Source organism: Ambystoma mexicanum, chromosome 5q (assembly GCF_040938575.1).
Source record: "Ambystoma mexicanum isolate Mex_15411 chromosome 5q, UKY_AmexF1_1, whole genome shotgun sequence".
Lineage (NCBI taxonomy): Eukaryota > Metazoa > Chordata > Amphibia > Caudata > Ambystomatidae > Ambystoma > Ambystoma mexicanum.
The window spans coordinates 526,426,560-526,450,850 of record NC_090933.1 but is presented as its reverse complement, the minus strand read 5'-3'; the positions used below and the strand labels follow the sequence as shown (position 1 = coordinate 526,450,850).

General features: G+C 46.6%; 8 non-coding genes across 8 annotated transcripts; 5 read left to right on the top strand and 3 right to left on the bottom strand.

Moving 5' to 3' along the window:
• Positions 1-162: 162 nt before the first annotated feature.
• TRNAR-CCU (transfer RNA arginine (anticodon CCU)) lies at positions 163-235 on the bottom strand. Its single transcript has one exon. It is a non-coding gene; the product is annotated as a tRNA-Arg (tRNA).
• Positions 236-918: 683 nt separating this feature from the next.
• Positions 919-991, top strand: TRNAA-AGC (transfer RNA alanine (anticodon AGC)). Its single transcript has one exon. It is a non-coding gene; the product is annotated as a tRNA-Ala (tRNA).
• A 7,160-nt stretch (positions 992-8,151) lies between these two features.
• Positions 8,152-8,224, top strand: TRNAA-AGC (transfer RNA alanine (anticodon AGC)). Its single transcript has one exon. It is a non-coding gene; the product is annotated as a tRNA-Ala (tRNA).
• A 583-nt stretch (positions 8,225-8,807) lies between these two features.
• TRNAR-CCU (transfer RNA arginine (anticodon CCU)) lies at positions 8,808-8,880 on the bottom strand. The gene has a single exon. It is a non-coding gene; the product is annotated as a tRNA-Arg (tRNA).
• Positions 8,881-9,563: 683 nt separating this feature from the next.
• On the top strand, positions 9,564-9,636 carry TRNAA-AGC (transfer RNA alanine (anticodon AGC)). The gene has a single exon. It is a non-coding gene; the product is annotated as a tRNA-Ala (tRNA).
• A 7,160-nt stretch (positions 9,637-16,796) lies between these two features.
• On the top strand, positions 16,797-16,869 carry TRNAA-AGC (transfer RNA alanine (anticodon AGC)). The gene has a single exon. It is a non-coding gene; the product is annotated as a tRNA-Ala (tRNA).
• Positions 16,870-17,452: 583 nt separating this feature from the next.
• On the bottom strand, positions 17,453-17,525 carry TRNAR-CCU (transfer RNA arginine (anticodon CCU)). The gene has a single exon. It is a non-coding gene; the product is annotated as a tRNA-Arg (tRNA).
• A 683-nt stretch (positions 17,526-18,208) lies between these two features.
• On the top strand, positions 18,209-18,281 carry TRNAA-AGC (transfer RNA alanine (anticodon AGC)). Its single transcript has one exon. It is a non-coding gene; the product is annotated as a tRNA-Ala (tRNA).
• The last annotated feature ends 6,010 nt before the right edge of the window (positions 18,282-24,291 follow it).

Sequence of the window (24,291 nt, the reverse complement as noted above, 5' to 3'; positions counted from 1 at the left end):
GGGTTGCTACACTCTGCAGTCTCCCGGCATTTAAAGTCTGCTACCAGCAGAGCACGTTCTGGACTTCACAGCGCCCAGCAAAGTACTAGCCTGCGCCCTCCCCCTACTACCGCAAAAACCTTTTGCATGCTTTAGCAGAAGTGTGAACAAAATGCCACGAACCACCCCAGATGGGACTCGAACCCACAATCCCTGGCTTAGGAGGCCAGTGCCTTATCCATTAGGCCACTGGGGCCACTCGACAGAGAAGGGGAAAGTTCTTTCTTTTCCTCTTCTCTCACTGGAGTCACGGGTACTGGCCCACTGAAAAGGGCAAGTTGGCTCACGTCCAAAGCTGCAGTGTCCCAGCACACGCGGGCAAAAGGCACCTGCTTGCACTCGGCTGGACACTTCCGCTTTATGGGACACACGATGGAAAGTGGACTCAATTCCCAGACCTAACTCTTACCTGTTTGGTATTCTGACGCTCGATTGTAAAATATGGCCAGCTGGTAAAAATGACAAAGGGCACTCCAGCGCTGGTCCTTTGGCTGCAGGCGGCGTGTCAGCGGCCTAAAACAGCAAGAGAAATAAAGTGAGAAGCAAGCACCTTTTCAATTGGGCTCTCGGGTCTATGGCACTGGTGTGCAGCCTCTTGATCACAAGCGCAGGTCCAGCGTGAAAGGGCGTGGGAGTGGAGTCACTCTGCTATTAATACCTGGTTGGCCAATCCTCATTGCAATGGATGGCCATCTGCAGCTTTACTTGTAGCTCCACTGAAGGTATTTTGTTTTGGGCAAAGGGGTGAGATTGTGATTTCCCCTGCGGCAGATGAAGAGAAAGGGCTTTATGCACTACAGGTCCCTGGACAGCAAGAAAGTGTGAGCCGGAGACTGTGCTTCAGCTCTGAAGCAGTGTATCGAGAGCCTTCGTGGAGGAGGGGAATTAGCTCAGATGGTAGAGCGCTCGCTTAGCATGCGAGAGGTAGCGGGATCGATGCCCGCATTCTCCAGCAAGACACTTTTTCTTCCATTTGACTATTTTATTCAAAACTCAAATTCTCCCAAATGAGGCATGCGCTGCTTGCTTCAGGGTGCTTACTATCATCCCAAAAGTCTTCCGTCCATTTTCTACTATCCCAAAAAGTCAGATTTTAAGTACAGATTTTAACATTGCTTATGCACCAGAATAGTAACAGATCTTTTGCCCCTCCGCCACCATCTCTGAAGTTAGCACCTCTCCCAACATTTGAAGAGTCAGCCCCCACCCCTCTGCCCTGCCACCACCCATCACCCTGTCGAAATGTAGGTAGGTTGCGCACCTCACGTGACCTCTCTTGCATTAGAGGGCGCTCAACTATTTTAAGTAACCCCCCCCTGCCTTTACATCAAATCTCTACTGCTGATGAAACACAGGAAACAAGTGCTAAAAGAACAGCCTGACATGGGTATGACTTCCCTAGTGAAAGACTTTGCCCGGCATTCGGGCAATCCTGCACGCCTGTTGGAGAGAGGATAATTTTAGATCGGTGCTGAGCACCTCAAACAAACATGACACCATCAAGGGAGAAGAAACTCAACACGTAGAGTTCCCAAGACAAGATCCAAAGCGAAATCCTCCAACGTCTCAAAGATGGCCTCCCTCACTTAAAAGATAGGCAGATGCGCCAGCCCACGCAGGGGGCGCTAGAGACGCAGCTCACATAGCGGGCCGCCCCTCTGGCTGCCCCCTGCGTGGACTCGCCTCCTCTAGGGAGGAGGCAGTCAGGGTGCCCCCAGAGGGTCCAGCCGGAAACGGCCTGCACCTTCGGGGGCTTAAATAGCCAGGGGTGGAGAGCGCAAGACCTCTCATCTAGCCCTGGCAGCAGTGGAATCCAGGGCAGGCCGTTCTCGCAAGAACGGAATGGTGTGAGATGGCTCACAGTCTTTTGGACATGGGACTTTGTAAGGCGGGATTGGCAGAGCCACCCGGCTAAGGACCATGGTTGGTGCCAGGCAGTCATAAGACCTGAGCAGGGGTGGGGGGGGCGCCCCCATAAGATGATTCCAAATTATGCGACCATATGTTTTTTCCAATAAAATGTTATATATGTTTCCAACTTTCAGAATATCTCCGACTCTATCATTGGGGCAAGCAGGAAATTTTATGCATGTTACTGATATGATGTAAGGGGCCAAGGAGTAGGGGTTAGCCCCGCTATGCACACAGAGCAAGCAGAAAAATACATGCTCTCAAGACCAGGCCGCTCTCATTGAGTAAATTGGATGCATCATTCCGCAGGTGAAATGCCACAGCAATTGAGCACAGTCCAACATTGCTACTGCACACCAACACAACACATCATCCAGATAGATGCTAGCTGTGGTTGCATTCTAAGTTTTAAAACAGCACTGCCACACATGGAGCACGTGGGAGGGAGATTTTGTCAATAAAATCGGGAGAACTGAATATTCTGATTGGATTGCATTGGGGTAGAATTATTTTAGGAGGAAGACAGTAAAAAAAAAGAGCAATATTTTGGATAGAAAAAAACAGTCTCCGCCATAAATCAGGAGGGTTGGCATGAATGCACTACAGATGGTGCTGCTGCACGGTGTATACCAGTCGATGGCAAGCCATCAGATAGACAATGCACGAAAAAAGACGTGATGTTATTTTAAAACATGGGGAAGTTAAAACAAATTTAAACTGTCATGTCAATCAACACATGATTCAATCCATCAAACCGACAGCACAACAGGGTATCTCGATCAACACACAATGTCAAATCGAAGGCAAACTAAGCTCGTTATTAGCATCGTCCCAGACCATGGACCTCCCCATCATCCCTGTGCCAACAAAAGATTCAGATTAACGCAGTCAACTTTGTGTAGATATAAGAGCACCAAACTAAATTATAAAAAGAAAGACACCATCCCACAATGCAGCGGAAATGATACACCTTGAAAATTGAGCCACAATATTGTCTAGACTCGATTTAAACAAGGGATATCTTCAACTTGAACTTAGCCCGGAATCCAGATACGTCATAACCTTCCCAATACGCCTATGACTATTTCACTGCTCCAGGCATCTTAGTTTCGAATATCCTCAGCAGTTGAGATTTTTCAAGAAGAAATACAGAAAGTAATCTGACATATCTCAAACTGCATACACAACAGTGAGAATATCCTGGTATTTGGCACGTCCCAAAAATCTCATGATAACGCTCCACAGTGTGCATGGCCCTGGAAGAAGCACACCTCACCCGGAAGCGCAAAAAAATGTGAATTCAGTAAACACTCTGTGAAATTGTTTGTTATCTAAAAGCATTACACAAGACCCAGTCAAAAAAAAGGCTTTAACGTCTACACCACATCCATCCTGTGTCACACAACTACGCTCCTTCCTGGGCCTGGCCAGCTAGTGCACGCACTACAATCAAGATTTTGCATCCATCAGCACACCCCTACAACATCTAGTCAAGAAAAATCATGAATTCATGTGGTCACGAAAATGTCAGTGTTTGAGAAAATATGCCATCCCATAGTATCATCTGTCTGCATGTTGTCCCTCAATCCCAACAGTCACACGATGGTCACAGTCGATGCGAGTCCAGTAGGCCTAGGAGTGATTCGGGCACAACACTCAGGTGATTCCGCCTCTCACAGATGCATTGCTTCATATGCCAGGTGAAGCCGCACGCAGACAGAACAGGCCTATGCACAAGCAGAAAAGTCTATCCATTGCATGGGGGTACAAACATTATCATCTGTTCCTGTTTGAAAAACAATTTGTGGTCAACCCTGACCATCAAGCTCTGACTACCATCTATGGCAAAGCAATGACTTGCATGCATCCACACATTGCCAGGTGGGGCTTGCATCTACAGGGCTATCATTTTGACATACTGCACAAGCCAACAAAACATGCAAATGGAGCAGATTTCCTATCTCGGGTACTCATCCCGTCGCATCACACTATTCCGTCAATAGTATATCATTTTATCACCTATGTAGTGCAACAAGGTTGACACGTCTGCTGCCAATATGATGAATCGAATTCCCGGGTACCAGTGGTCATGGGGTGAATATCAGTTTCTAAACCATCAATCAGCCCACACCTCTGATAGATACACCAGAATGGATCCGAACAGATTGGAATAAGCAAGTATACAATTAAAATTATAAACCGCCTTGTTTAATTTTGGTAACGTGGATGGAACAGCAGGCTTATCTCCTCTAAACATTGTGGATCATTGGTTAGTTGCAACACAGCAAAAATACAATTATTACCCAATGATAAAGGGAGTGTCCAGTCAAAGTTGATTACAAATATCTGCTTTATTATTAGCACAACAGACAGTAAAATACCACTACTAAATACAACCCACACTGTAAAGGAATGCAGAGGACAGACAGTTTCAAAGAAGGAAAAGGGATATACTCTGGATACTGACAGGAGGGTAGTCGGTATGGTTAATAACCGCAATAGTTTATTAAGGTTTCTTGGCTTCAGCAGAAGGGGAGAAAAGGATCTTAAAATGTCTCAAGGGGCCTTATGGGCAGGACCAGGGGGGATAGAACCAGAATGTACCTTTTGCTGTAGCTGTTCTTGTTGCTCCACAGGGTCGAAGCGGCTTCAGGACACTTCACAGGCTTCTGTGACAGAGTTTGAGATGGGAGTCAGCTGCCGGTATCAGGCGGCAGGACGGTTCAGTCAGCAAAGCTTGATGAACGTATGCAGGCTGTCCTACACAGGAACTCCGGTTCAGGAATCATTGTCTCTGTGCTGATCAGCAGTTCTGAAGTCCTTGTCGAGACGTCTCAGGTTTCTTTCAGCAACTGCGACTTGACAATGGTCACTGTTGAAGTTGGTTGTGAATCAAGGAACTTGAGTGGTTCGAAAAAATATCCTTCAAGGCGGGTGGCGATTGATGCTTGTCGTTGCACTTCTCCCAGCTTATTCAATGGACTTGTGTCGTCCTTTAAGGTGGATGACCCACAGCTAAGGAGTGTGCTACCTTGTCCTTTTGTTCACATCTGGCACTTCTTGTCCATGGATCTTGCTGAAAGGCCTAGCAGGGCATGATGTGTGTTGGCTGGGTACCGGTTCTGGAGCGGCTGGAGAGTCCTCCGAGTTCTTTTCTTCCCCTGTTCCATAGGAGAAGTTAAGAGGAGGGATATTGTTTCCCTCTTTGGAAATTCCTGGCATTCCTTCACTGGCGGAAGATGTAAGGCAGCCTGTACCTTCAGCCAGGATCCAAGGATGAGTTTTTCTTGCTACTTCTTATGTAGTCTTCAGATCTGCTAAAGAGGGTCTCTGATCCTCTTTTAAAGCTAAGTGGGCCACAGTGATTGGTGTAGGTTAAGCGTAACTTAGCGAGCCAACCCTGGGGTCCCTACTAACAATTTTCAGTATGCGTGAAGTCATCAGCATAGTGATTTGCAACAGGAAAAGGTAAAGGGGTGAAAACAGGAACAAGGGGTGTTCCTGAACAAATATGGCGAAAACCTCCTCTCAACAGAAAGAGCTCTGGGCTCACTCCCTTGTGATACTAAGTCCCACCCATTTGCCTGTCTGCTGTCTCTTTATTTAAATGTCCTCCCTGTGTGGTTCCTGTTAAAGCGGCATTTCGCTATTGAAGATGCTGAGAGACCAGATTCTCTGGCTCTTGCAACAAACTACATTCTCATACCTTATGAATGGGGTCCCCATATCGGGGGTGGCCTACTGCAATAAAAGAACCAGACACGACCGTTCACTGACATCGATACTGAGAGGAGGGAGCTGGCTTCAGGGTGACCCATTTACATGTGAAAGGTTGTTGAGTTTCCTGTCTCCTTTGTTATTCTCTGCATCCAGGCCCCATGTGGCCTGTTTGATGTACCCCCCTGTGGGTATGTGAATTGCTGCCGTAAGCTGCAGGGCCTAACAAAAGAGCAGGGAGCCTTTGTCAGTTAAGCAGGTTGACCATGGCTGGGGGAAGTTTAGCCTCCCCCTGCCTTACGATGATATTGCGCAGTCCTCTGCTGTCACATTGCAACTAAATATGACATGGCAGACTGTGCCTGTAGGCAGTGTCCAACCCAGAATACACAGCTCTATGAGTTTGTTGTGATGTGAGCATACGGAAATGTTTGTGGATTAGCCCAACACATTTTCCTGAGGTCAGTGTGCCATCATCCATTTAATTAAAAATGTCAAAAAAAGTCCAGGGGAGCCCACACTCATCATGCGTTTGGTCGAATTCCTCACCTATATTCTTGTAAAAAGTAAATCATTTAAGTATTGTAGAGGGAGGCCCCTTTCATGCCACTATTGTGCTGATATGCAATGTTTGTATGGCTCATTGATTAATGAGCAAAGTCCTTAAAGAGGTGAAGTGTTTCGGCCTCAGGGATAGCATAGACCCTGGTGAGATTTGGACACAAATGGTCAGTGAGTGGACAGACTTAACATACCAACAGAAATGACCACTGAGGTGTTGGGGTAGAAACACATTGGTCTCTTGAGCTGCCCTTTGGATAGTTTTACCAAACCGTGATGTGTTAATTGCAGACTATTTATGGTGTTAATAGGGCAAAGGGCCCCTTAAGTAAGGTACGTACTCCGATGGAGTGTTTGAGATCACCAGTCCCGGCATTGCTTTGGATGCCTTCGGGTTTTGTATAGATATGCCGCCCCATAGGCACACACTATAGGACAAAGAAATGGCCACGCCTGGGGCCATGGGAGCATACTGGGAAATAAAAACAAGGGAATGTTGAGCAATGAAATTGCTGAGGACACAGACCGAGGACATTAAACAAAGACAATTCCCTTTTACCAACGACTGCTAGACTGGAACATCTGCTGTGGTGGGGGATTGTGGACTTGGAGAGAAACCTGTACCCCGGGATATGTGTGTACTTCGTCTGAATGCACAATGGCATGTGCAGGAGAGTAGTCAAGTTACCATTACCCTCTCTTTTTGCATCCACTCAATTATTTACTGCCTTCCCCCTTTTCTTCCTGTCCTTTTTCAATATGCGCCACCTAAAAACTATTCAATTTTGTTAAAGCCTGGAGGATGATGACATGACAGGAAGGACACAGCTTCTGGATGTTCATTAGTTATCTACCCAACCATTTTCTACCCATGGCCATGCTAATCACTGGGGCCATTTCCACCCATTACTTGCCCCTCCCCACCCAAAACACATCCTTCTGGGATCTCTTTGCTCTTTCCAGCATTAACATCAAACTGTGGCCTGTCAGTGCTATTTGTAAGCGGTCTGCTGACAGTTAATGGTTTAACTTCAGCTGTAAATGCAATACTGGTGTAATAAAAATGTCTTAACCACTTGATTTATATATGTTCCTTGCACTGAAGTGTTAAAACAAGCAATGGAAAAGCCAACAGGCTTGACTTGGGTATAGGCAGTTGCCACAGGCACTGTTATCGGTTCCATGTGATAATGTCCCCGCAAAAATGCTGCCATGCAAATAAGTCCCTGGAAAATTGCTGTTTTTTGCAGAGACATTATTACATGGAACATGCGGGGGACACCCCTGCAACCCCAAAAAACTTTTTTTTGTCCGGGATTGTGCCCTCTGCCGCCACCAATGTGCCTAGGTCCAATGTGCAGGTTTGTACCATTGTGGCAGTGCCCGATACAATGTGTACTTTTTCTTCTTTTATCCTTTTTTACTTTCCTTAGCAATTCTGGTGTGAACGGCTACGGAGAACGCATTTGACCATAATAAGGATAAACACGGTGCGTTTATCATTTGGGAAAAGAGAAAACAGCATACGAATCATTAGAAGGCATTGATATCAATATATTTCAAGGATCGCCTTAAACATTGTCTCACACTCCTTATAGATATGGAGCAACTTTTTCCGCTTGAAGTCTTTCTTCCACGTTAGGTTTTATTTGCCCCGATTGTCGGTCCGCTTCGGCAGTGCTTCCAAAATAGAACACATGGGATTTATAGTCGTGGCAGTGCAGTGCAACTAGCAGAGGACTGGCTGCAGCATTGCCTTGTGTGACGTGCACAGGCACTTCCTGTCTGTGGAAGGGGATACTTAGAAAAGGGCTACATGTGCTCCTATGAAGACCTCAGTGCAGTCAACTGTCATCTGTGAGTTCACAGAGTAATGTGCTATTCGACAACCAGGAAGAGAAACTAGGTGCCTCTTAACAGGAAGGGGAATTAGCTCAGATGGTAGAGCGCTCGCTTAGCATGCGAGAGGTAGCGGGATCGATGCCCGCATTCTCCAGCAAGACGCTTCTTCTTCATTTTCACTATTTTATTCAAAACTCACCAATCGTCGCAAATAAAGGCATGTGCTCGCTTCTGGGTTTTTTTTACTATCATCCTAAAAGTCTTCCGTCCACTTTCTGCTATCCCAAAGAGTCATCCGCGCGAGGGCCGGCAACAGGCGCATTGCATGGCATTGGTGACATATTCAGGAAATTCCACTTTGATGCCACCCAGGGCTGTTAACCTTTTATTTCATTTCAATACGATGCTTCGAATAATTGGTTCAAAGTGCGCAGCCTTTGCTCTTTTATTTCGTTTTCATCGGAGCAGGTCGGAGCTGGCAGAAGAGTGAGCCCTGTCTGCAGGAGCTCAGATTCCAGAAAGCATATTTTCCCTGTCTTTCTTACCACTCATCTGTGTCTCTTCGCTGACATGAGGGGTTGCTACACTCTGCAGTCTCCCGGCATTTAAAGTCTGCTACCAGCAGAGCACGTTCTGGACTTCACAGCGCCCAGCAAAGTACTAGCCTGCGCCCTCCCCCTACTACCGCAAAAACCTTTTGCATGCTTTAGCAGAAGTGTGAACAAAATGCCACGAACCACCCCAGATGGGACTCGAACCCACAATCCCTGGCTTAGGAGGCCAGTGCCTTATCCATTAGGCCACTGGGGCCACTCGACAGAGAAGGGGAAAGTTCTTTCTTTTCCTCTTCTCTCACTGGAGTCACGGGTACTGGCCCACTGAAAAGGGCAAGTTGGCTCACGTCCAAAGCTGCAGTGTCCCAGCACACGCGGGCAAAAGGCACCTGCTTGCACTCGGCTGGACACTTCCGCTTTATGGGACACACGATGGAAAGTGGACTCAATTCCCAGACCTAACTCTTACCTGTTTGGTATTCTGACGCTCGATTGTAAAATATGGCCAGCTGGTAAAAATGACAAAGGGCACTCCAGCGCTGGTCCTTTGGCTGCAGGCGGCGTGTCAGCGGCCTAAAACAGCAAGAGAAATAAAGTGAGAAGCAAGCACCTTTTCAATTGGGCTCTCGGGTCTATGGCACTGGTGTGCAGCCTCTTGATCACAAGCGCAGGTCCAGCGTGAAAGGGCGTGGGAGTGGAGTCACTCTGCTATTAATACCTGGTTGGCCAATCCTCATTGCAATGGATGGCCATCTGCAGCTTTACTTGTAGCTCCACTGAAGGTATTTTGTTTTGGGCAAAGGGGTGAGATTGTGATTTCCCCTGCGGCAGATGAAGAGAAAGGGCTTTATGCACTACAGGTCCCTGGACAGCAAGAAAGTGTGAGCCGGAGACTGTGCTTCAGCTCTGAAGCAGTGTATCGAGAGCCTTCGTGGAGGAGGGGAATTAGCTCAGATGGTAGAGCGCTCGCTTAGCATGCGAGAGGTAGCGGGATCGATGCCCGCATTCTCCAGCAAGACACTTTTTCTTCCATTTGACTATTTTATTCAAAACTCAAATTCTCCCAAATGAGGCATGCGCTGCTTGCTTCAGGGTGCTTACTATCATCCCAAAAGTCTTCCGTCCATTTTCTACTATCCCAAAAAGTCAGATTTTAAGTACAGATTTTAACATTGCTTATGCACCAGAATAGTAACAGATCTTTTGCCCCTCCGCCACCATCTCTGAAGTTAGCACCTCTCCCAACATTTGAAGAGTCAGCCCCCACCCCTCTGCCCTGCCACCACCCATCACCCTGTCGAAATGTAGGTAGGTTGCGCACCTCACGTGACCTCTCTTGCATTAGAGGGCGCTCAACTATTTTAAGTAACCCCCCCCTGCCTTTACATCAAATCTCTACTGCTGATGAAACACAGGAAACAAGTGCTAAAAGAACAGCCTGACATGGGTATGACTTCCCTAGTGAAAGACTTTGCCCGGCATTCGGGCAATCCTGCACGCCTGTTGGAGAGAGGATAATTTTAGATCGGTGCTGAGCACCTCAAACAAACATGACACCATCAAGGGAGAAGAAACTCAACACGTAGAGTTCCCAAGACAAGATCCAAAGCGAAATCCTCCAACGTCTCAAAGATGGCCTCCCTCACTTAAAAGATAGGCAGATGCGCCAGCCCACGCAGGGGGCGCTAGAGACGCAGCTCACATAGCGGGCCGCCCCTCTGGCTGCCCCCTGCGTGGACTCGCCTCCTCTAGGGAGGAGGCAGTCAGGGTGCCCCCAGAGGGTCCAGCCGGAAACGGCCTGCACCTTCGGGGGCTTAAATAGCCAGGGGTGGAGAGCGCAAGACCTCTCATCTAGCCCTGGCAGCAGTGGAATCCAGGGCAGGCCGTTCTCGCAAGAACGGAATGGTGTGAGATGGCTCACAGTCTTTTGGACATGGGACTTTGTAAGGCGGGATTGGCAGAGCCACCCGGCTAAGGACCATGGTTGGTGCCAGGCAGTCATAAGACCTGAGCAGGGGTGGGGGGGGCGCCCCCATAAGATGATTCCAAATTATGCGACCATATGTTTTTTCCAATAAAATGTTATATATGTTTCCAACTTTCAGAATATCTCCGACTCTATCATTGGGGCAAGCAGGAAATTTTATGCATGTTACTGATATGATGTAAGGGGCCAAGGAGTAGGGGTTAGCCCCGCTATGCACACAGAGCAAGCAGAAAAATACATGCTCTCAAGACCAGGCCGCTCTCATTGAGTAAATTGGATGCATCATTCCGCAGGTGAAATGCCACAGCAATTGAGCACAGTCCAACATTGCTACTGCACACCAACACAACACATCATCCAGATAGATGCTAGCTGTGGTTGCATTCTAAGTTTTAAAACAGCACTGCCACACATGGAGCACGTGGGAGGGAGATTTTGTCAATAAAATCGGGAGAACTGAATATTCTGATTGGATTGCATTGGGGTAGAATTATTTTAGGAGGAAGACAGTAAAAAAAAAGAGCAATATTTTGGATAGAAAAAAACAGTCTCCGCCATAAATCAGGAGGGTTGGCATGAATGCACTACAGATGGTGCTGCTGCACGGTGTATACCAGTCGATGGCAAGCCATCAGATAGACAATGCACGAAAAAAGACGTGATGTTATTTTAAAACATGGGGAAGTTAAAACAAATTTAAACTGTCATGTCAATCAACACATGATTCAATCCATCAAACCGACAGCACAACAGGGTATCTCGATCAACACACAATGTCAAATCGAAGGCAAACTAAGCTCGTTATTAGCATCGTCCCAGACCATGGACCTCCCCATCATCCCTGTGCCAACAAAAGATTCAGATTAACGCAGTCAACTTTGTGTAGATATAAGAGCACCAAACTAAATTATAAAAAGAAAGACACCATCCCACAATGCAGCGGAAATGATACACCTTGAAAATTGAGCCACAATATTGTCTAGACTCGATTTAAACAAGGGATATCTTCAACTTGAACTTAGCCCGGAATCCAGATACGTCATAACCTTCCCAATACGCCTATGACTATTTCACTGCTCCAGGCATCTTAGTTTCGAATATCCTCAGCAGTTGAGATTTTTCAAGAAGAAATACAGAAAGTAATCTGACATATCTCAAACTGCATACACAACAGTGAGAATATCCTGGTATTTGGCACGTCCCAAAAATCTCATGATAACGCTCCACAGTGTGCATGGCCCTGGAAGAAGCACACCTCACCCGGAAGCGCAAAAAAATGTGAATTCAGTAAACACTCTGTGAAATTGTTTGTTATCTAAAAGCATTACACAAGACCCAGTCAAAAAAAAGGCTTTAACGTCTACACCACATCCATCCTGTGTCACACAACTACGCTCCTTCCTGGGCCTGGCCAGCTAGTGCACGCACTACAATCAAGATTTTGCATCCATCAGCACACCCCTACAACATCTAGTCAAGAAAAATCATGAATTCATGTGGTCACGAAAATGTCAGTGTTTGAGAAAATATGCCATCCCATAGTATCATCTGTCTGCATGTTGTCCCTCAATCCCAACAGTCACACGATGGTCACAGTCGATGCGAGTCCAGTAGGCCTAGGAGTGATTCGGGCACAACACTCAGGTGATTCCGCCTCTCACAGATGCATTGCTTCATATGCCAGGTGAAGCCGCACGCAGACAGAACAGGCCTATGCACAAGCAGAAAAGTCTATCCATTGCATGGGGGTACAAACATTATCATCTGTTCCTGTTTGAAAAACAATTTGTGGTCAACCCTGACCATCAAGCTCTGACTACCATCTATGGCAAAGCAATGACTTGCATGCATCCACACATTGCCAGGTGGGGCTTGCATCTACAGGGCTATCATTTTGACATACTGCACAAGCCAACAAAACATGCAAATGGAGCAGATTTCCTATCTCGGGTACTCATCCCGTCGCATCACACTATTCCGTCAATAGTATATCATTTTATCACCTATGTAGTGCAACAAGGTTGACACGTCTGCTGCCAATATGATGAATCGAATTCCCGGGTACCAGTGGTCATGGGGTGAATATCAGTTTCTAAACCATCAATCAGCCCACACCTCTGATAGATACACCAGAATGGATCCGAACAGATTGGAATAAGCAAGTATACAATTAAAATTATAAACCGCCTTGTTTAATTTTGGTAACGTGGATGGAACAGCAGGCTTATCTCCTCTAAACATTGTGGATCATTGGTTAGTTGCAACACAGCAAAAATACAATTATTACCCAATGATAAAGGGAGTGTCCAGTCAAAGTTGATTACAAATATCTGCTTTATTATTAGCACAACAGACAGTAAAATACCACTACTAAATACAACCCACACTGTAAAGGAATGCAGAGGACAGACAGTTTCAAAGAAGGAAAAGGGATATACTCTGGATACTGACAGGAGGGTAGTCGGTATGGTTAATAACCGCAATAGTTTATTAAGGTTTCTTGGCTTCAGCAGAAGGGGAGAAAAGGATCTTAAAATGTCTCAAGGGGCCTTATGGGCAGGACCAGGGGGGATAGAACCAGAATGTACCTTTTGCTGTAGCTGTTCTTGTTGCTCCACAGGGTCGAAGCGGCTTCAGGACACTTCACAGGCTTCTGTGACAGAGTTTGAGATGGGAGTCAGCTGCCGGTATCAGGCGGCAGGACGGTTCAGTCAGCAAAGCTTGATGAACGTATGCAGGCTGTCCTACACAGGAACTCCGGTTCAGGAATCATTGTCTCTGTGCTGATCAGCAGTTCTGAAGTCCTTGTCGAGACGTCTCAGGTTTCTTTCAGCAACTGCGACTTGACAATGGTCACTGTTGAAGTTGGTTGTGAATCAAGGAACTTGAGTGGTTCGAAAAAATATCCTTCAAGGCGGGTGGCGATTGATGCTTGTCGTTGCACTTCTCCCAGCTTATTCAATGGACTTGTGTCGTCCTTTAAGGTGGATGACCCACAGCTAAGGAGTGTGCTACCTTGTCCTTTTGTTCACATCTGGCACTTCTTGTCCATGGATCTTGCTGAAAGGCCTAGCAGGGCATGATGTGTGTTGGCTGGGTACCGGTTCTGGAGCGGCTGGAGAGTCCTCCGAGTTCTTTTCTTCCCCTGTTCCATAGGAGAAGTTAAGAGGAGGGATATTGTTTCCCTCTTTGGAAATTCCTGGCATTCCTTCACTGGCGGAAGATGTAAGGCAGCCTGTACCTTCAGCCAGGATCCAAGGATGAGTTTTTCTTGCTACTTCTTATGTAGTCTTCAGATCTGCTAAAGAGGGTCTCTGATCCTCTTTTAAAGCTAAGTGGGCCACAGTGATTGGTGTAGGTTAAGCGTAACTTAGCGAGCCAACCCTGGGGTCCCTACTAACAATTTTCAGTATGCGTGAAGTCATCAGCATAGTGATTTGCAACAGGAAAAGGTAAAGGGGTGAAAACAGGAACAAGGGGTGTTCCTGAACAAATATGGCGAAAACCTCCTCTCAACAGAAAGAGCTCTGGGCTCACTCCCTTGTGATACTAAGTCCCACCCATTTGCCTGTCTGCTGTCTCTTTATTTAAATGTCCTCCCTGTGTGGTTCCTGTTAAAGCGGCATTTCGCTATTGAAGATGCTGAGAGACCAGATTCTCTGGCTCTTGCAACAAACTACATTCTCATACCTTATGAATGGGGTCCCCATATCGGGGGTGGCCTACTGCAATAAAAGAACCAGACACGACCGTTCACTGACATCGATACTGAGAGGAGGGAGCTGGCTTCAGGGTGACCCATTTACATGTGAAAGGTTGTTGAGTTTCCTGTCTCCTTTGTTATTCTCTGCATCCAGGCCCCATGTGGCCTGTTTGATGTACCCCCCTGTGGGTATGTGAATTGCTGCCGTAAGCTGCAGGGCCTAACAAAAGAGCAGGGAGCCTTTGTCAGTTAAGCAGGTTGACCATGGCTGGGGGAAGTTTAGCCTCCCCCTGCCTTACGATGATATTGCGCAGTCCTCTGCTGTCACATTGCAACTAAATATGACATGGCAGACTGTGCCTGTAGGCAGTGTCCAACCCAGAATACACAGCTCTATGAGTTTGTTGTGATGTGAGCATACGGAAATGTTTGTGGATTAGCCCAACACATTTTCCTGAGGTCAGTGTGCCATCATCCATTTAATTAAAAATGTCAAAAAAAGTCCAGGGGAGCCCACACTCATCATGCGTTTGGTCGAATTCCTCACCTATATTCTTGTAAAAAGTAAATCATTTAAGTATTGTAGAGGGAGGCCCCTTTCATGCCACTATTGTGCTGATATGCAATGTTTGTATGGCTCATTGATTAATGAGCAAAGTCCTTAAAGAGGTGAAGTGTTTCGGCCTCAGGGATAGCATAGACCCTGGTGAGATTTGGACACAAATGGTCAGTGAGTGGACAGACTTAACATACCAACAGAAATGACCACTGAGGTGTTGGGGTAGAAACACATTGGTCTCTTGAGCTGCCCTTTGGATAGTTTTACCAAACCGTGATGTGTTAATTGCAGACTATTTATGGTGTTAATAGGGCAAAGGGCCCCTTAAGTAAGGTACGTACTCCGATGGAGTGTTTGAGATCACCAGTCCCGGCATTGCTTTGGATGCCTTCGGGTTTTGTATAGATATGCCGCCCCATAGGCACACACTATAGGACAAAGAAATGGCCACGCCTGGGGCCATGGGAGCATACTGGGAAATAAAAACAAGGGAATGTTGAGCAATGAAATTGCTGAGGACACAGACCGAGGACATTAAACAAAGACAATTCCCTTTTACCAACGACTGCTAGACTGGAACATCTGCTGTGGTGGGGGATTGTGGACTTGGAGAGAAACCTGTACCCCGGGATATGTGTGTACTTCGTCTGAATGCACAATGGCATGTGCAGGAGAGTAGTCAAGTTACCATTACCCTCTCTTTTTGCATCCACTCAATTATTTACTGCCTTCCCCCTTTTCTTCCTGTCCTTTTTCAATATGCGCCACCTAAAAACTATTCAATTTTGTTAAAGCCTGGAGGATGATGACATGACAGGAAGGACACAGCTTCTGGATGTTCATTAGTTATCTACCCAACCATTTTCTACCCATGGCCATGCTAATCACTGGGGCCATTTCCACCCATTACTTGCCCCTCCCCACCCAAAACACATCCTTCTGGGATCTCTTTGCTCTTTCCAGCATTAACATCAAACTGTGGCCTGTCAGTGCTATTTGTAAGCGGTCTGCTGACAGTTAATGGTTTAACTTCAGCTGTAAATGCAATACTGGTGTAATAAAAATGTCTTAACCACTTGATTTATATATGTTCCTTGCACTGAAGTGTTAAAACAAGCAATGGAAAAGCCAACAGGCTTGACTTGGGTATAGGCAGTTGCCACAGGCACTGTTATCGGTTCCATGTGATAATGTCCCCGCAAAAATGCTGCCATGCAAATAAGTCCCTGGAAAATTGCTGTTTTTTGCAGAGACATTATTACATGGAACATGCGGGGGACACCCCTGCAACCCCAAAAAACTTTTTTTTGTCCGGGATTGTGCCCTCTGCCGCCACCAATGTGCCTAGGTCCAATGTGCAGGTTTGTACCATTGTGGCAGTGCCCGATACAATGTGTACTTTTTCTTCTTTTATCCTTTTTTACTTTCCTTAGCAATTCTGGTGTGAACGGCTACGGAGAACGCATTTGACCATAATAAGGATAAACACGGTGCGTTTATCATTTGGGAAAAGAGAAAACAGCATACGAATCATTAGAAGGCATTGATATCAATATATTTCAAGGATCGCCTTAAACATTGTCTCACACTCCTTATAGATATGGAGCAACTTTTTCCGCTTGAAGTCTTTCTTCCACGTTAGGTTTTATTTGCCCCGATTGTCGGTCCGCTTCGGCAGTGCTTCCAAAATAGAACACATGGGATTTATAGTCGTGGCAGTGCAGTGCAACTAGCAGAGGACTGGCTGCAGCATTGCCTTGTGTGACGTGCACAGGCACTTCCTGTCTGTGGAAGGGGATACTTAGAAAAGGGCTACATGTGCTCCTATGAAGACCTCAGTGCAGTCAACTGTCATCTGTGAGTTCACAGAGTAATGTGCTATTCGACAACCAGGAAGAGAAACTAGGTGCCTCTTAACAGGAAGGGGAATTAGCTCAGATGGTAGAGCGCTCGCTTAGCATGCGAGAGGTAGCGGGATCGATGCCCGCATTCTCCAGCAAGACGCTTCTTCTTCATTTTCACTATTTTATTCAAAACTCACCAATCGTCGCAAATAAAGGCAGTGCTCGCTTCTGGGTTTTTTTTACTATCATCCTAAAAGTCTTCCGTCCACTTTTCTGCTATCCCAAAGAGTCATCCGCGCGAGGGCCGGCAACAGGCGCATTGCATGGCATTGGTGACATATTCAGGAAATTCCACTTTGATGCCACCCAGGGCTGTTAACCTTTTATTTCATTTCAATACGATGCTTCGAATAATTGGTTCAAAGTGCGCAGCCTTTGCTCTTTTATTTCGTTTTCATCGGAGCAGGTCGGAGCTGGCAGAAGAGTGAGCCCTGTCTGCAGGAGCTCAGATTCCAGAAAGCATATTTTCCCTGTCTTTCTTACCACTCATCTGTGTCTCTTCGCTGACATGAGGGGTTGCTACACTCTGCAGTCTCCCGGCATTTAAAGTCTGCTACCAGCAGAGCACGTTCTGGACTTCACAGCGCCCAGCAAAGTACTAGCCTGCGCCCTCCCCCTACTACCGCAAAAACCTTTTGCATGCTTTAGCAGAAGTGTGAACAAAATGCCACGAACCACCCCAGATGGGACTCGAACCCACAATCCCTGGCTTAGGAGGCCAGTGCCTTATCCATTAGGCCACTGGGGCCACTCGACAGAGAAGGGGAAAGTTCTTTCTTTTCCTCTTCTCTCACTGGAGTCACGGGTACTGGCCCACTGAAAAGGGCAAGTTGGCTCACGTCCAAAGCTGCAGTGTCCCAGCACACGCGGGCAAAAGGCACCTGCTTGCACTCGGCTGGACACTTCCGCTTTATGGGACACACGATGGAAAGTGGACTCAATTCCCAGACCTAACTCTTACCTGTTTGGTATTCTGACGCTCGATTGTAAAATATGGCCAGCTGGTAAAAATGACAAAGGGCACTCCAGCGCTGGTCCTTTGGCTGCAGGCGGCGTGTCAGCGGCCTAAAACAGCAAGAGAAATAAAGTGAGAAGCAAGCACCTTTTCAATTGGGCTCTCGGGTCTATGGCACTGGTGTGCAGCCTCTTGATCACAAGCGCAGGTCCAGCGTGAAAGGGCGTGGGAGTGGAGTCACTCTGCTATTAATACCTGGTTGGCCAATCCTCATTGCAATGGATGGCCATCTGCAGCTTTACTTGTAGCTCCACTGAAGGTATTTTGTTTTGGGCAAAGGGGTGAGATTGTGATTTCCCCTGCGGCAGATGAAGAGAAAGGGCTTTATGCACTACAGGTCCCTGGACAGCAAGAAAGTGTGAGCCGGAGACTGTGCTTCAGCTCTGAAGCAGTGTATCGAGAGCCTTCGTGGAGGAGGGGAATTAGCTCAGATGGTAGAGCGCTCGCTTAGCATGCGAGAGGTAGCGGGATCGATGCCCGCATTCTCCAGCAAGACACTTTTTCTTCCATTTGACTATTTTATTCAAAACTCAAATTCTCCCAAATGAGGCATGCGCTGCTTGCTTCAGGGTGCTTACTATCATCCCAAAAGTCTTCCGTCCATTTTCTACTATCCCAAAAAGTCAGATTTTAAGTACAGATTTTAACATTGCTTATGCACCAGAATAGTAACAGATCTTTTGCCCCTCCGCCACCATCTCTGAAGTTAGCACCTCTCCCAACATTTGAAGAGTCAGCCCCCACCCCTCTGCCCTGCCACCACCCATCACCCTGTCGAAATGTAGGTAGGTTGCGCACCTCACGTGACCTCTCTTGCATTAGAGGGCGCTCAACTATTTTAAGTAACCCCCCCCTGCCTTTACATCAAATCTCTACTGCTGATGAAACACAGGAAACAAGTGCTAAAAGAACAGCCTGACATGGGTATGACTTCCCTAGTGAAAGACTTTGCCCGGCATTCGGGCAATCCTGCACGCCTGTTGGAGAGAGGATAATTTTAGATCGGTGCTGAGCACCTCAAACAAACATGACACCATCAAGGGAGAAGAAACTCAACACGTAGAGTTCCCAAGACAAGATCCAAAGCGAAATCCTCCAACGTCTCAAAGATGGCCTCCCTCACTTAAAAGATAGGCAGATGCGCCAGCCCACGCAGGGGGCGCTAGAGACGCAGCTCACATAGCGGGCCGCCCCTCTGGCTGCCCCCTGCGTGGACTCGCCTCCTCTAGGGAGGAGGCAGTCAGGGTGCCCCCAGAGGGTCCAGCCGGAAACGGCCTGCACCTTCGGGGGCTTAAATAGCCAGGGGTGGAGAGCGCAAGACCTCTCATCTAGCCCTGGCAGCAGTGGAATCCAGGGCAGGCCGTTCTCGCAAGAACGGAATGGTGTGAGATGGCTCACAGTCTTTTGGACATGGGACTTTGTAAGGCGGGATTGGCAGAGCCACCCGGCTAAGGACCATGGTTGGTGCCAGGCAGTCATAAGACCTGAGCAGGGGTGGGGGGGGCGCCCCCATAAGATGATTCCAAATTATGCGACCATATGTTTTTTCCAATAAAATGTTATATATGTTTCCAACTTTCAGAATATCTCCGACTCTATCATTGGGGCAAGCAGGAAATTTTATGCATGTTACTGATATGATGTAAGGGGCCAAGGAGTAGGGGTTAGCCCCGCTATGCACACAGAGCAAGCAGAAAAATACATGCTCTCAAGACCAGGCCGCTCTCATTGAGTAAATTGGATGCATCATTCCGCAGGTGAAATGCCACAGCAATTGAGCACAGTCCAACATTGCTACTGCACACCAACACAACACATCATCCAGATAGATGCTAGCTGTGGTTGCATTCTAAGTTTTAAAACAGCACTGCCACACATGGAGCACGTGGGAGGGAGATTTTGTCAATAAAATCGGGAGAACTGAATATTCTGATTGGATTGCATTGGGGTAGAATTATTTTAGGAGGAAGACAGTAAAAAAAAAGAGCAATATTTTGGATAGAAAAAAACAGTCTCCGCCATAAATCAGGAGGGTTGGCATGAATGCACTACAGATGGTGCTGCTGCACGGTGTATACCAGTCGATGGCAAGCCATCAGATAGACAATGCACGAAAAAAGACGTGATGTTATTTTAAAACATGGGGAAGTTAAAACAAATTTAAACTGTCATGTCAATCAACACATGATTCAATCCATCAAACCGACAGCACAACAGGGTATCTCGATCAACACACAATGTCAAATCGAAGGCAAACTAAGCTCGTTATTAGCATCGTCCCAGACCATGGACCTCCCCATCATCCCTGTGCCAACAAAAGATTCAGATTAACGCAGTCAACTTTGTGTAGATATAAGAGCACCAAACTAAATTATAAAAAGAAAGACACCATCCCACAATGCAGCGGAAATGATACACCTTGAAAATTGAGCCACAATATTGTCTAGACTCGATTTAAACAAGGGATATCTTCAACTTGAACTTAGCCCGGAATCCAGATACGTCATAACCTTCCCAATACGCCTATGACTATTTCACTGCTCCAGGCATCTTAGTTTCGAATATCCTCAGCAGTTGAGATTTTTCAAGAAGAAATACAGAAAGTAATCTGACATATCTCAAACTGCATACACAACAGTGAGAATATCCTGGTATTTGGCACGTCCCAAAAATCTCATGATAACGCTCCACAGTGTGCATGGCCCTGGAAGAAGCACACCTCACCCGGAAGCGCAAAAAAATGTGAATTCAGTAAACACTCTGTGAAATTGTTTGTTATCTAAAAGCATTACACAAGACCCAGTCAAAAAAAAGGCTTTAACGTCTACACCACATCCATCCTGTGTCACACAACTACGCTCCTTCCTGGGCCTGGCCAGCTAGTGCACGCACTACAATCAAGATTTTGCATCCATCAGCACACCCCTACAACATCTAGTCAAGAAAAATCATGAATTCATGTGGTCACGAAAATGTCAGTGTTTGAGAAAATATGCCATCCCATAGTATCATCTGTCTGCATGTTGTCCCTCAATCCCAACAGTCACACGATGGTCACAGTCGATGCGAGTCCAGTAGGCCTAGGAGTGATTCGGGCACAACACTCAGGTGATTCCGCCTCTCACAGATGCATTGCTTCATATGCCAGGTGAAGCCGCACGCAGACAGAACAGGCCTATGCACAAGCAGAAAAGTCTATCCATTGCATGGGGGTACAAACATTATCATCTGTTCCTGTTTGAAAAACAATTTGTGGTCAACCCTGACCATCAAGCTCTGACTACCATCTATGGCAAAGCAATGACTTGCATGCATCCACACATTGCCAGGTGGGGCTTGCATCTACAGGGCTATCATTTTGACATACTGCACAAGCCAACAAAACATGCAAATGGAGCAGATTTCCTATCTCGGGTACTCATCCCGTCGCATCACACTATTCCGTCAATAGTATATCATTTTATCACCTATGTAGTGCAACAAGGTTGACACGTCTGCTGCCAATATGATGAATCGAATTCCCGGGTACCAGTGGTCATGGGGTGAATATCAGTTTCTAAACCATCAATCAGCCCACACCTCTGATAGATACACCAGAATGGATCCGAACAGATTGGAATAAGCAAGTATACAATTAAAATTATAAACCGCCTTGTTTAATTTTGGTAACGTGGATGGAACAGCAGGCTTATCTCCTCTAAACATTGTGGATCATTGGTTAGTTGCAACACAGCAAAAATACAATTATTACCCAATGATAAAGGGAGTGTCCAGTCAAAGTTGATTACAAATATCTGCTTTATTATTAGCACAACAGACAGTAAAATACCACTACTAAATACAACCCACACTGTAAAGGAATGCAGAGGACAGACAGTTTCAAAGAAGGAAAAGGGATATACTCTGGATACTGACAGGAGGGTAGTCGGTATGGTTAATAACCGCAATAGTTTATTAAGGTTTCTTGGCTTCAGCAGAAGGGGAGAAAAGGATCTTAAAATGTCTCAAGGGGCCTTATGGGCAGGACCAGGGGGGATAGAACCAGAATGTACCTTTTGCTGTAGCTGTTCTTGTTGCTCCACAGGGTCGAAGCGGCTTCAGGACACTTCACAGGCTTCTGTGACAGAGTTTGAGATGGGAGTCAGCTGCCGGTATCAGGCGGCAGGACGGTTCAGTCAGCAAAGCTTGATGAACGTATGCAGGCTGTCCTACACAGGAACTCCGGTTCAGGAATCATTGTCTCTGTGCTGATCAGCAGTTCTGAAGTCCTTGTCGAGACGTCTCAGGTTTCTTTCAGCAACTGCGACTTGACAATGGTCACTGTTGAAGTTGGTTGTGAATCAAGGAACTTGAGTGGTTCGAAAAAATATCCTTCAAGGCGGGTGGCGATTGATGCTTGTCGTTGCACTTCTCCCAGCTTATTCAATGGACTTGTGTCGTCCTTTAAGGTGGATGACCCACAGCTAAGGAGTGTGCTACCTTGTCCTTTTGTTCACATCTGGCACTTCTTGTCCATGGATCTTGCTGAAAGGCCTAGCAGGGCATGATGTGTGTTGGCTGGGTACCGGTTCTGGAGCGGCTGGAGAGTCCTCCGAGTTCTTTTCTTCCCCTGTTCCATAGGAGAAGTTAAGAGGAGGGATATTGTTTCCCTCTTTGGAAATTCCTGGCATTCCTTCACTGGCGGAAGATGTAAGGCAGCCTGTACCTTCAGCCAGGATCCAAGGATGAGTTTTTCTTGCTACTTCTTATGTAGTCTTCAGATCTGCTAAAGAGGGTCTCTGATCCTCTTTTAAAGCTAAGTGGGCCACAGTGATTGGTGTAGGTTAAGCGTAACTTAGCGAGCCAACCCTGGGGTCCCTACTAACAATTTTCAGTATGCGTGAAGTCATCAGCATAGTGATTTGCAACAGGAAAAGGTAAAGGGGTGAAAACAGGAACAAGGGGTGTTCCTGAACAAATATGGCGAAAACCTCCTCTCAACAGAAAGAGCTCTGGGCTCACTCCCTTGTGATACTAAGTCCCACCCATTTGCCTGTCTGCTGTCTCTTTATTTAAATGTCCTCCCTGTGTGGTTCCTGTTAAAGCGGCATTTCGCTATTGAAGATGCTGAGAGACCAGATTCTCTGGCTCTTGCAACAAACTACATTCTCATACCTTATGAATGGGGTCCCCATATCGGGGGTGGCCTACTGCAATAAAAGAACCAGACACGACCGTTCACTGACATCGATACTGAGAGGAGGGAGCTGGCTTCAGGGTGACCCATTTACATGTGAAAGGTTGTTGAGTTTCCTGTCTCCTTTGTTATTCTCTGCATCCAGGCCCCATGTGGCCTGTTTGATGTACCCCCCTGTGGGTATGTGAATTGCTGCCGTAAGCTGCAGGGCCTAACAAAAGAGCAGGGAGCCTTTGTCAGTTAAGCAGGTTGACCATGGCTGGGGGAAGTTTAGCCTCCCCCTGCCTTACGATGATATTGCGCAGTCCTCTGCTGTCACATTGCAACTAAATATGACATGGCAGACTGTGCCTGTAGGCAGTGTCCAACCCAGAATACACAGCTCTATGAGTTTGTTGTGATGTGAGCATACGGAAATGTTTGTGGATTAGCCCAACACATTTTCCTGAGGTCAGTGTGCCATCATCCATTTAATTAAAAATGTCAAAAAAAGTCCAGGGGAGCCCACACTCATCATGCGTTTGGTCGAATTCCTCACCTATATTCTTGTAAAAAGTAAATCATTTAAGTATTGTAGAGGGAGGCCCCTTTCATGCCACTATTGTGCTGATATGCAATGTTTGTATGGCTCATTGATTAATGAGCAAAGTCCTTAAAGAGGTGAAGTGTTTCGGCCTCAGGGATAGCATAGACCCTGGTGAGATTTGGACACAAATGGTCAGTGAGTGGACAGACTTAACATACCAACAGAAATGACCACTGAGGTGTTGGGGTAGAAACACATTGGTCTCTTGAGCTGCCCTTTGGATAGTTTTACCAAACCGTGATGTGTTAATTGCAGACTATTTATGGTGTTAATAGGGCAAAGGGCCCCTTAAGTAAGGTACGTACTCCGATGGAGTGTTTGAGATCACCAGTCCCGGCATTGCTTTGGATGCCTTCGGGTTTTGTATAGATATGCCGCCCCATAGGCACACACTATAGGACAAAGAAATGGCCACGCCTGGGGCCATGGGAGCATACTGGGAAATAAAAACAAGGGAATGTTGAGCAATGAAATTGCTGAGGACACAGACCGAGGACATTAAACAAAGACAATTCCCTTTTACCAACGACTGCTAGACTGGAACATCTGCTGTGGTGGGGGATTGTGGACTTGGAGAGAAACCTGTACCCCGGGATATGTGTGTACTTCGTCTGAATGCACAATGGCATGTGCAGGAGAGTAGTCAAGTTACCATTACCCTCTCTTTTTGCATCCACTCAATTATTTACTGCCTTCCCCCTTTTCTTCCTGTCCTTTTTCAATATGCGCCACCTAAA